We start from the raw sequence: 12,060 nt of genomic DNA on the forward strand, positions 1-12,060 counted from the left end.
GGATGGACCCAGAGACACAAAATGATTTGAGGAGGAAGAAACTATGCTTCTCATGCAAAGAACCTTGGGAGCCTGGGCACCGTTGCATGGGGAAGGGCAAGGTTCATTTGATTGAGGTGACATCTAAGTTTGGTGATGAGGAGATAGCTGGCATTGACATTGAGGACAGTCCCAAGGAGACTCGTGAGGAGCAATTTCAGTTGGAATTGGACATGCGAGAGACATTGGCGGAAGCCAAAGTGACTATGGCTACCTTATCTGGTTATCCCAGATTCCAGGCCTTTCAGCTGAAAGGTACATTACAGGGCCAACGAATCATGAGCTTGGTTGATATAGGAGCTACACATAACCGTATTGATCGGAAATTGGTTGAGAAACATGGGCTCCAATTTGAGATATTTGAGAGTTTTCGAGTAAAGGTTGCAGATGGTGCAATTTTGGGCTGCACAAAGAGGATCTCGTAGCTTAGTATTCAGATGAGGGATTTTACTTTGACAGATGACTTCTATATTCTACCCTTGGAGGATTATGATGTTATTTTGGGTATTTAGTGGCTACAAGGTATCGGAAGGTATATTATTGATCACCACTGCATGTAGTTAGAGTTTCTATCTGGGGGGAAGAAGGTGATCTTGAGAGAAGCTTTAGACGGTGGACCTAAGGAGGTAACTTATCGCAAGATGGAGTCTATTATTAGACATGATGATATGATTTGGGCTACACGTTGTTTTGTGAAGTCCAAAATACCTACTCCTCAGGATTGCAGAACATTTCATGTTGATATTTAGTTAGTAATGGACCTACATGACAGAGTTTTTGGTGACGTACCTCTTGTTGTACCTCCAGATAGAGGGTTTGAGCATGGGATAGAAATGGAGGATGGATCTAAACCAGTGATCACCACTCCATATCATCATCCTAGGGCATAAAAGGATGAGATTGAGAAGACCATTCATGAGTTGTTGGACATGGGCTTCATACACCCCAGCTCTAGCCCCTTTGCTTCTTTTGTGGTACTTGTCAAGAAGAAGGATGGGACCTTGCGGATGTGTATAGATTACAAAACACTGAACAAAAAGACAATCAAGAACAGATATCTGATCCCACACATTGATGAGTTGTTAGATGAGCTTCATGGGGCTATCTACTTTTGTAAGATTGATCTTCGCTCAGGTTATCATCATATTTGTGTACGATCAAAGGATGTACACAAGACTGCTTTCCGCTGCCACTACAGACATTATGAGTTCTTGGTGATTCCTTTTGGCCTTATCAATGCACCCGCCACCTTCCAATCTTGCATGAACCACATCTTCAACAAGCAATTGAGGAAACCAGTATTGGTATTCTTTGATGATATTTTGATTTATAGTTGTACTTGGGAGGACCATCTCAAATGTGTGGAGGTACTTAGCATCATGGAGAGTCAATCTCTATTTGCTAAGTTATCTAAATGTGAGTTTGGACTTAGAGAGGTTTTATATTTGGGACATGTGATCAGTGCTGATGGAGTGAAGGTGCATGAGGAGAAAATTCAAGCAATTTGTGATTGGCCCTGCCCTTAGAACATTACTAAGTTGCGTGGACTCCTTGGTTTGTGTGCTTATTATAGGAGATTTGTGAGGGGTTTCTCTTAGTTGGCAGCACCATTGATGGACCTCACAAAGAAAGGAGCTTTTAGATGGATAGAACAGGCATAGGGGGTCTTTGACAAACTCAAGGAGGTTATGAGTACTTGTTCAGTCTTGACACTTCCCGATTTCTCGCAACCATTTGTGCTGGAGTTTGACGCTTCAGGCATGGGCATAGGAGCAGTTTTGATGCAGAACAGGCACCCCATTGCCTATGATAGTAGGAAGTTGCAGAATAATGAGAGGTTGTATTTCACATATGACAAGGAAATGTTGGCTATCATGCATGCATTAGCCAAGTTCAAACAGTATATTGTTGGCAGTAAATTCATGGTAAGAATGGACCACTACAGTCTGAAATACTTCCTTGATCAAGCAGAACTCAATGATAGACAAAAAAAATGGGTGAGCAAGATCTAGGCTTATGACTTTGACATTGAGTTCATTAAGGGCAAAAACAATACCATTACTGATGCACTTTCCAGGAAACCGTCAGTTGCCACCCTATGTTCATTAAGTGAGATTTCAATAGATTGGAAGGCTAAACTTTTAGTTGAGTACTCCAAAGATCAACATGCTTGTGAGGTCATGGATGGATTATTTTCAGATGATAGGTACAGTGTAGTAGATGATGTTATCTATTACAAAGGTAGAGTCTTCCTTGTTCTGGGTTCTCAGTTGATGGAACAGATTCTGTAGGCCTACCATGATACTCCTTCAATAGGGCACCCAGGGTATAGTAAGGCTTATAGGGCAATTCGGGAGAGATTCTCTTGGAAGGGTCTCAAGGATGACGTTCTACGCCATGTTCGAGAGTGTATGACTTGTCAGCAGAATAAGTCTGAGGATACTCACCCTGCTGGTTTATTGCAGCCCTTACCAATATTGAAACAAAAGTGGATAGGAATCTCCATGGATTTCATTATAGGTCTCCCTTGAGTACAAGGGAAAGAATGCATATATGTGGTAGTTGATAGGTTGACTAAATATGCCCACTTCTTTCCAATTGCAGTTCACTTCATAGCATCTCAGGCAGCAAAGTTATTTTTCAGAGAGGTGTTTAGGCTACATGGTCTTCCCAAGACCATAGTGAGTGATAAGGATAGCAGGTTCATGAGTTCTTTTTGGCAAGAACTTATTAGGCTCACAGGTACGGAATTGACACCTAGTACCAACTACCACCCAAAAACAGATGGGCAGACTGAGATTGCTAATAAATGGGTTGAAGGGTATTTATGCACTTATGTGTCACAACAGAAAAGGACATGGGTGCGTTGGTTGCACTTGGGCGAGTATTGTTATAATACTACGTACCATATGTCAATTGCTATGACTCTATTTAGAGCCCTCTACGGTTACGATGCTCTATCTTTTGTTGATTTGGTAGTTAGTGACAACAAGGTTCCTTTGGCACAAGATTGGGTGTAGGAGAACTAGGACATCATGAGATCTCTCAAGGAGAATCTTCAGGAAGCACAGAATCAACAAAAGGTCTATGCTGATCAACACAAGATTGAAAGGATATTTGAGGTAGGGGATATGATTTACCTACGACTGCAGCCTTATTGACAGAGCACCCTTAAAAAGGGTGGAGCTAAGAAGCTGAAGCCTTGTTTTTATGGACCATATAGGATTATTAGACGTGTTACAGGGATTGCGTATGAGATTGAGTTACCATCTGGTAGTAGGATTCATAATGTGTTCCACATGTCATGTCTGAAAATGACACTGGGACAACGTATTATACCATCTCCAGTTCTACCCCCATTGGATGAGGAAGGTAAGCTGACATTGGTTCCTAAGGAGATCTTGGAAGAAAGGGAATGCTAGCTAAGAATTAGGGTGATTAGAGAGTGTTTGATTCATTGGAGAGGTCTTCCTATAGAGGACGTCACTTGGGAGGGCGAGATTATTTTACAACATCCATCTTTGCAGTTGCTTGTAGGCAAGCATCTCCAAGAGGGGAGGACTATCATGGCCCCTCTTTAACTGTATCTAGTAGTGACATGAGAGTTAGCCTATTATGGGGTCTCGTAGGTTGGCAGTGGTGTTTAGAGACTCAGTCAGGGTATACAGTGTTTAGATCTGGAGTTTCAGACAATAGGAGGGTAGTTGAGAGCAGTTCCTTAATTATAGGAGTTTCCTACATTTTAGAAGGTGGAGATGGGTTATAGTCTTGTTTCTCTACGAGATCATTCTATAGTTTCAGTTTTGGGAGATTCAGAGATGTTCCTATTTTTTAGGAGTATCACTATTTTTGAAGGATGAGACTGTCAGTTATTTCAGATTATCCGGCATCAGTCATAGGAGGTGACGAGTTCAGTTGCATCTTGTAGAGGTGTTTTGGCTATCAATTCACTATTTGGGAAATATTTTAATATATTTAAATATTCTCCTAAGTTAGCATTTTAATAATTTAAATAAGGCTAAGTTTTTAGCCACTAGGGAGTAATAAGAAGTTTTCTGGCTCCATCTGGTGAGTTTTGCAATCATGTGATAGTCTGTTGGAAAGAGCTCGGCCTCTTTTATTTAATTATCATCTTCAGGGACCTATTTGACATTGCAAACTATTCTTATTTGTGAAATAATGATTTTCAGGCACTTGGGCACCAATTATTATAGAATATAACTTTATATTATAAAGTTCTCAAGTATTACTTTTAGGGTTCAAATTACATAAGAAGATGGTATAAGGCCAATGCAAGGAAAGGAAAAGTATCTTGGAACATTTTGGAAAACATAATTTGGCATTTGGCTCTAATTTGAGCATTCCCTCACTAGGATGTCAAACCCTAGGTTGAGAGTTGATTGAGTTGGAACGTAGCCCTCAACTGGATCAGATTTGCTGATTCTTGCACAAAGTTTCGACATTGGTGGAGTTCCTACAGTAGTTCATATCATTAGTGTGGGAAAGTGAAGACTATCTTTGCAGCATTTCGTAGATTGCATCATTCTGGGCGTTGATCATTGTGAGTAGATTGTGCAGCAGTTCTATACCAGCTAGGCATTGGATTTTGTGGGCATAATTATTGAAGATTGCAGCTTTTATTTCAGATGCTGATTGTATTTGAGGTACCAATCTTTATTAGTTTTGATATCAAACTCATTGGTACAGATAAAAGCATTTCTAGAATTTCATATGCTTGTATCAATCTATTGTTATTGTTATCTGTTTGCTGCTATTAGTACCTTTACAGTGTACCAAGTTATTCTGAAAATATCAAATAAAATCATTCCTTCTACAACTTTTGTCTAGTTCTACAAGATAATTAAAACACTTACAGGAGAACATAATTATTTAAATAAAATTTATAGCAGTAGCAGAGTAAATATCCACTTGGGATATTTCACATTATCTCCCTCTGATACCGTATGACTAGTATTAGGTACGGCCATCATCTATCCATCATTGTACTTCACTTCCTTGTGTTGTACAGCTTGTTGCCTCCCCCATACGGTGTAAAATACATCTTGTTGTACAGCCTACCCTACCATCACTTTCCATCGTATGGAAGACCCCCTCACACCCATCATATGGCCTTCTTGGTGACATTGTACGGCCTTTCCTGTGCATTGCCTTGGTACCATACAAACTTCTGGACACCATCAACCGTACTTCCCCTCCTTTCCACACCGCACGAGTCTTCTAAGCTCGTCTCCGTCAATCACCCAACCCTCTATACTTAGAAACATTACATCAACATCTAGAAAACCCTAGGTTAGTCTAGTTATACTGGTTATGGCACAAAAGTTATACCACTTTCATAATAACCAATACCATTTAGGGCAACAAAAGGGTCACTTCACCAAAAACTCTTTGACGATCTACCAACACAACTGCCTCTCCCTAATGTCTAGTATAGTTTTAGGTATCAATTGTAATCTCCCCTCATCATCCAATGGGGGTAATTTAGAAGATGGGACAACATGCCTGTTTAATGCCTTCTTGAGGTGTGATACATGAAACACATTATGAACCTTGTTGTATCCTGGCAAATCGAGCTCATAGGCTACTTCACGCACATGTCTAATCACATAGAAAGGACCATAATAGTGAGGCTTGAGCTTCCCAGCTCCGCTCTTCTTGATGGAAGATTGCCTGTAAGGCTATAACATCAAGTATACCATATCTCCCATCTAAAAAGAACGAGCAGTCCTCATCTAATCAGCATACTACTTTTGCTGATTCTGTGCCCTCTAAACATTGTCTTTCAGAGTCTACGTGACATATTGACCGTCTTGTAACAAACCACATGCATTGGGTACCCTACTGTCGTTGAATAACGAATCAATGAAGCTCAGGGGATCATACCCGTACAAGGCTCTAAATGACGATGTCTAAATAGACATGTGGTGAGTAGAATTATAACAATACTCACATAGGTATATCCACTTTACTTAAGCTCACTAATGTGCCGATACATAATTTTGCAGATAGCCCTCCACCCATTTATTCACAATCTCAGTCTGACCACTAGTCTAAGTGTAGTAATTAGCACTTATATCATCTCTATCCCACATAATTGGAACAACTCTTGCCAAAAGTGACTCATAAAACAACTACATTAGTCACTCACAATATTCTAGGGTAAACGATGCAATCTAAACACCTCCCGGAAGAAAATAATGTGGGTATCTGAAAATGTAGTGGTGATGGGAAAGAAGTCATATTTGGTGAGGTGATCCATTGCTACATAGATGCAATCTCTGCCTTGATCTTTTGGCAAGCCCACAATAAAATCCATAAATAAACATTCCCACTTCCTCTTAGGAATAGGAAGTGGTTGCAGCAACCCAATTAGATAGGTATGCTCCTATTTGTTCTGCTGACAGATAGAGCATTCTCTAACATACAGCTACACAACTGACTTTAGGCCCTTCCATGTGAACCTCTTCCAAATTTGTCTATAGGTCTTAAATAACCCGAGATGTCCAACCAATGGAGAATCATGAAAGGCTCGCAATATAATCTGCTTGACACTTGATCCTAAGACCAAATAAATCCTCCCCTTGTAAATTATCAGCTTATTTGCAAGGGTATATTTGTTGTCCTATATACTGTCATCAAAAATACTACTTGTCCACTGATCCCTGACATACTCCATAAAGATCAAGTGTCTCCAATCCTTAAGGACCTCTAAAATTACACACAAGTGGGATCTCCATAAGAGTGTGTCAACAACTACATTTTGTGTACCCTTAATATAAGAAATGTCAAAATCATAGGATTGTAATTTGCTGACCCATTTTTGTTACCTCTAATTCAAATCCCACTATTGAAGGAAATGCTTCACGCAATTATAATCAATCTTGATATAGAATTTTCTAGTGAGTACTGCTTGAATTTGGCCAAAGCATGTATAATGACCAACATCTTCTTATCATAAAAACTAAATGATCTCTCAGGACCCTAGAGCTTCTTGCTCTCAAATGCAATAGGATGGTGATCTTGGGAAAGAATAACACTGGTACCCTTACTCAAGGCACCACAATGCAACTCAAATGGCCTCGTAAAGTTTGGCAATGCTAACACTGGGCATGACGTCATAATTTTCTTGAACTTCTCAAAGCACTCCTGTGCTTGAGCATTCCTCTCAAATGCGCCTTTAAGGGTATGATCAATAAGGGGAGCAGCTGAATGAGAGAAGCCTACCACAAATTTGTGGTAGAAGGCACACAACCCAATGAAACCTCTAAGCTTTGTTAGGTTCTCTGGTGTAGGCCAATCCAGCATAGCACAAACCTTATCAGAATCCATGCAAACTCCCTCTCCACTGATAATGCGCCCAAGATAGAGCAACTTAGTCATGCCTAATGCACATTTGACCTCCATGACATACAAGGAAGCCCTCTTAAGAATGTCTAGTATTGTGTCTAGGTGTGCTACATGATCATCCCATGTCTTACTATAAACAAGTATATCATCAAAAAATACTAGAAAAAATCTTTGCAGTCGACTATGATAGACTCAATTCAAACTAGATTGGAATGTAGCCGGTCTATTAGTCAAACCAAATAGTATGGCTAAGAACTCGAAGTGACCATAATGATACCAAGCTGTCTTCTCCACATCCCGGTCTCTAATTTTGATCTAATGATATCCTCATCTCAAATCAATCTTGGAGAAGAAACATGCTCCATGGAGCTCATCTATAAGTTCATCAATATGTGGAATAAGATACCAGTTCTTAATAGTTCTGTTCAATATCCGGTAATCTATGCACATTTTGAGCATCCCATCCTTTTTCTTCATCAAAACAACTGATGAAGCAAAAGGAGGCTTACTTGGCCTAATATATCCCATAGCAAGCAACTCCTAAATGGTCTTTTGTATCTCATCCTTTAGCCACTTAGGGCGCTGATAAAGAGTAATCATGGCAGGCTTAGTGCCCTTGTCTAGCTCAATAATGTGCTTTATCCCTCTATCAAGTAGCCTGCTAGGTGGTAAGTCACTAAACACTTTGCAGTGTTTAGTTCTGAGTTGCTGAATATTTGGGTGGTAGTCTGTTTTTTCTATTCCATCAAAAGTAGGCAACATCCTACACTTCTACCCAATCAATGGTGTCATGATCAACTAAATGTTGCATCTTCCTGAAAAAAATTAATGTGAAATTACTATTGGTAATAGCCTTTCATCCTTAATGAATCTCAGTTCCATCTTCTTGGTGCTGAGATAAATGTCCTCTATGGTGTGTAACCAGCTCATACCAAGAACTATACTAGTGCTTCCCATGTCTACCACATAAAATATCTGCCTTGAAAGAGTACTTATTCAGTTTCACGGGAAGCTCAAAAATCATCTTGTTACACATAAGAGTGTAACATTCAATCCCTACATTCAAAGACCTTCAAACTCTTCAGTCTTAATCCCTCTCTTCGAAACCAAGCTTGAATCAATGAAATTGCAAGTAGTACTTGTATCAAGTAGAGCTATAACATGTTTTTCTACCAAGAGACCACACATCCTAAATGCACCTTCCTTTGTCATACTAGAAAGGTATGCCACCTTGAGGTTTGAATTATCAATCACCTCATCACCATCACTTGATGCGTCGTGTGTCTCATGCTCATGATCAACCGGTTGTCCAGAAAACTCAGAACTCTCATCCTCTCCATAGATCCATTCCATCATCCTATTTTTACCCTTAGGTTTCAAAGGGCAATCATGTTTTCCATCATAGGGCCCTCTACAGTAAAAACTTAGTCTCCTCAGATCATTGTCTCCTAATCTAAAGGGGCTGCAGATCTGTCATCCTTCTTAGGGTCTTCCCTATTATCATATGGCGAAGTAGTAGGTTTGGAAGAAAACTTGCTTCATATAGTAGGCATCTCAAGGTTCTGTTCTTTTTTCATTGCTTCCTGCAAGGTAGGTGGATCCAAGGACTTAACCCACCCTCTGAGAGGCTCAATTAATCCTTCTACAAACAACATAATCCACCTCCTCTCTGAAATGTCGTTCACCATCACATGTAGACGCTAAAACTCACTAATAAATGCCTCAAGGCCCCCTCTATAATAATTATGCCAGCTCTCAGAAGTAAGTCTTAGGGTCCTTTTTATCAAATCTCTCTACCAGACTGTCAACAAAATCCTGGTGGACTATTATCTGATCATGATGTAGTGAAACTAGCCCATGGTACCACCTATTATGAGCTCCACCATCCAAATGCAACACAACAAAGCGAACGGCATCCTCCTCAGTCACGAGATGTAAAGAGAGATAAGTATCAAGCTTATGTATTTGAGCTCTCACTCTAACCTTCCCACTACCATCAAAGTGAGTCAAGGTCATCTAGCTGGTGGCCTCTTTCAAATCAGTTTGTCTAGGCCTCTATCTCTCAGGTGCAAACCTATCTCTAGTGTGCTCCCTCTCGGGTGTCAAGAATCTATCACAGTTTAGATTTTGCCTAATGGCCTGTGGTAGAGCATCCCACTTAGCATAGTGTGCTACCACATCATCAACAAATACGACGGCCTCACCCTTAGTATTAGCCACATCAAATTAAATTTCAAGAAAGTAGGCTGTTGCGACCTATCATATACACATGTGTGCTCAATCCTGTCAATCCTATCCTCAGTTCTAGACCTGTGAGAGCTAACTGATATACTCTTGGTACCTCTATCTCTGCTGCATCCTTTAGGGAGAGAAATACATTGCAAAGTCTTAGATTGTTGTTGTAGAACATTGGCAACATGGTGTTGACCATGTGCAAGATCTCCTAGTGTCCCCCTAGCCTGCTTGTCAATATCAAAACCTGTACTAGCATCCATGTGACCTGTACCACTAAAAACCCCAGAACCACTAGAACTCCGGTTCTCCCTCACTTGGTGGTGAAGGCCTTCCCCTGCAGTTATAATGCATGCCAGGCATAAGCCTTTGAGCCATAATGAACCTAGGTTCCCTATAGGCTGGCATGAAACCCTTCTGATACCAATTAAAGGGCCATTGCTCGCTCAAGAACTATGCTGAAGTTTTTTTTTTAGTGGTTTTTACAATATTTATTTTGTCTTGGTTTTGAATGTATATGGTTTTCTTTTGTAATTTGCAGAATATATTTAGAAATACAAGAAATGCTCTTGCAATAGATATGAAAATTAAATCACTATGTTGCCAACACAATAACAATGAATTGCAATTATAAGTTTTGCAATTATTATAAACAATTTAGACAAGTGATTTATAATACAAAATGAATCTAGATGTGATTGATGTTGGGACTTAATTTCCAGCAATGCCTATCCCACGCCAAGGCCCACTAACAATGAAACACAACCCCAGAGGAATAGATGCTGCTGTAGCAGATCAGATGCAGCCTCAAATAGGAAATCATTGCTCCAAAGAAACCTCATGTCACCCTCTCAAAATGGGCCGCCCAAGTGTAAACTCAATTACAGATATAAATGCTTGATTGCATCTCCACAAATGCCTCAATGCAACAGTAATTATAACAGAAATGAGGGCAAGGGAATGACGTCTAAACAAGTACACTTCTTGATATGAATCACAGCAGATATAGTGATTAATTCGGCATACCTCAACACCAAATTATCAATCAGAATTGCAGAATTAGATCTGAGAAAAGAAGACACAATTCACTGGTATATTCACCAGCTCAAAGTGCTAACCAATGGAAAAAAATTTAGACTTCTCCAGCTCCTATGTTGAAACCCTTAGAGAATTCACCAAATTCATATAATATAAATGTTAGAAGATGGCTCGATTTGCAAGGAAGCCTTTTTATAATTAAAAATCAACTGTGGCTTCTCTCATACACCAAATATCAGCAGGCTTCATTGTTACACTTTTCATTAAAGAGGTTTCAACTTGACACCATCAAATTAGAATCATGAAATAATAGAGTTATTAAGTAAGCCAGTCTTAGTTAATAACTTTCAATATGAAACTCATTAATTAATCCAAACGATCACTGAAGGAGCCAAGTCATGAGGTGCCTCAACTATATTGCTAAAAATAGAAACTATGCCAGAACTGTCTTACGATAAATAGCAAGTCACTCAACTGAGACTCTCAAAACACAGTATAAGCTCACGAGGGTCACGATGATAAATTGACATCACCCAAGTATTGGAACCTGCCAAATTGGGGACATTACAGAATGCCGATTTTAATAAGTATTCATTTAAGACTTATTAAATCCTAAATCTATTAGATTCTAAACTGGGGACATCACAATCCTTTTTGCAGTAGCATAGTAAAAGACAAGAATTAGAGTAATCTCTGAAAGGGGACATTACAAGGGTATTTGAGCATAATTCCATACAGGGGACATTACAAGGCTATCAGAGCATAAGAATGTTGGTCCCTGATTTAGCCTAGGGTCAGTATTTGATGTTGTTGTAGCTGTCTCTACTTTAACCAGAAGAAAGTTGGGCTTGTTTGTGTAATGAATAGTTTACCCTCATATCAAAAATATCAATTCGAGTCTTGACTGTAGATAGTCTAACATTTGCATTGAGCCAAAAACATAGTTAATTATTCATTTCATTTATGCAAAATCTCCTTGAGATTTTTGTCTAGCGTTAGTACTTGTAAATTCTATTAATTTTAGGATTAGTTAGATCTCATGAAGCTTCTTGTTACAATTTTCGTAATGGTTTGATTGTTGTATGTTGTTTTATTTTGTGTTGTTTGGCATAGAGAAATTTAAATACTAACAATATGTGTCATTTCACTAAGATAGGTAGGAATGCCAATATCAGTGATTTATGTCCTGGTGGTTGTTTTGCACGTTGACCTTTATTGGTTCAAACTTGACTCATATTTTTTGTGAGATATTTACAAATATCTTTGGACTGTACATTTCACAGGGCAAACACAATGAGGAGTTAAATTATTTGAAAATTAATTTACATTTTTGAGATGTAATTATAATTCTGTGTTTAGCCAAAACTATCATTTTAGCCCTAC

At 39.2% G+C, this 12,060-nt stretch overlaps 1 protein-coding gene across 1 annotated transcript in view; it reads left to right on the forward strand.

Annotated features, from left to right (window-relative positions):
• LOC149529869 (uncharacterized) overlaps positions 1-12,060 on the forward strand; it is a 365,125-nt gene that overhangs the window by 99,857 nt on the left and 253,208 nt on the right. The gene's annotated exons all lie outside the window — the stretch shown is intronic.

The sequence above is a fragment of the Cupressus sempervirens genome, chromosome 11 (genome assembly GCF_028749045.1).
Source record: "Cupressus sempervirens isolate cs-2001-9-10 chromosome 11, ASM2874904v1, whole genome shotgun sequence".
NCBI classification, from domain to species: domain Eukaryota; kingdom Viridiplantae; phylum Streptophyta; class Pinopsida; order Cupressales; family Cupressaceae; genus Cupressus; species Cupressus sempervirens.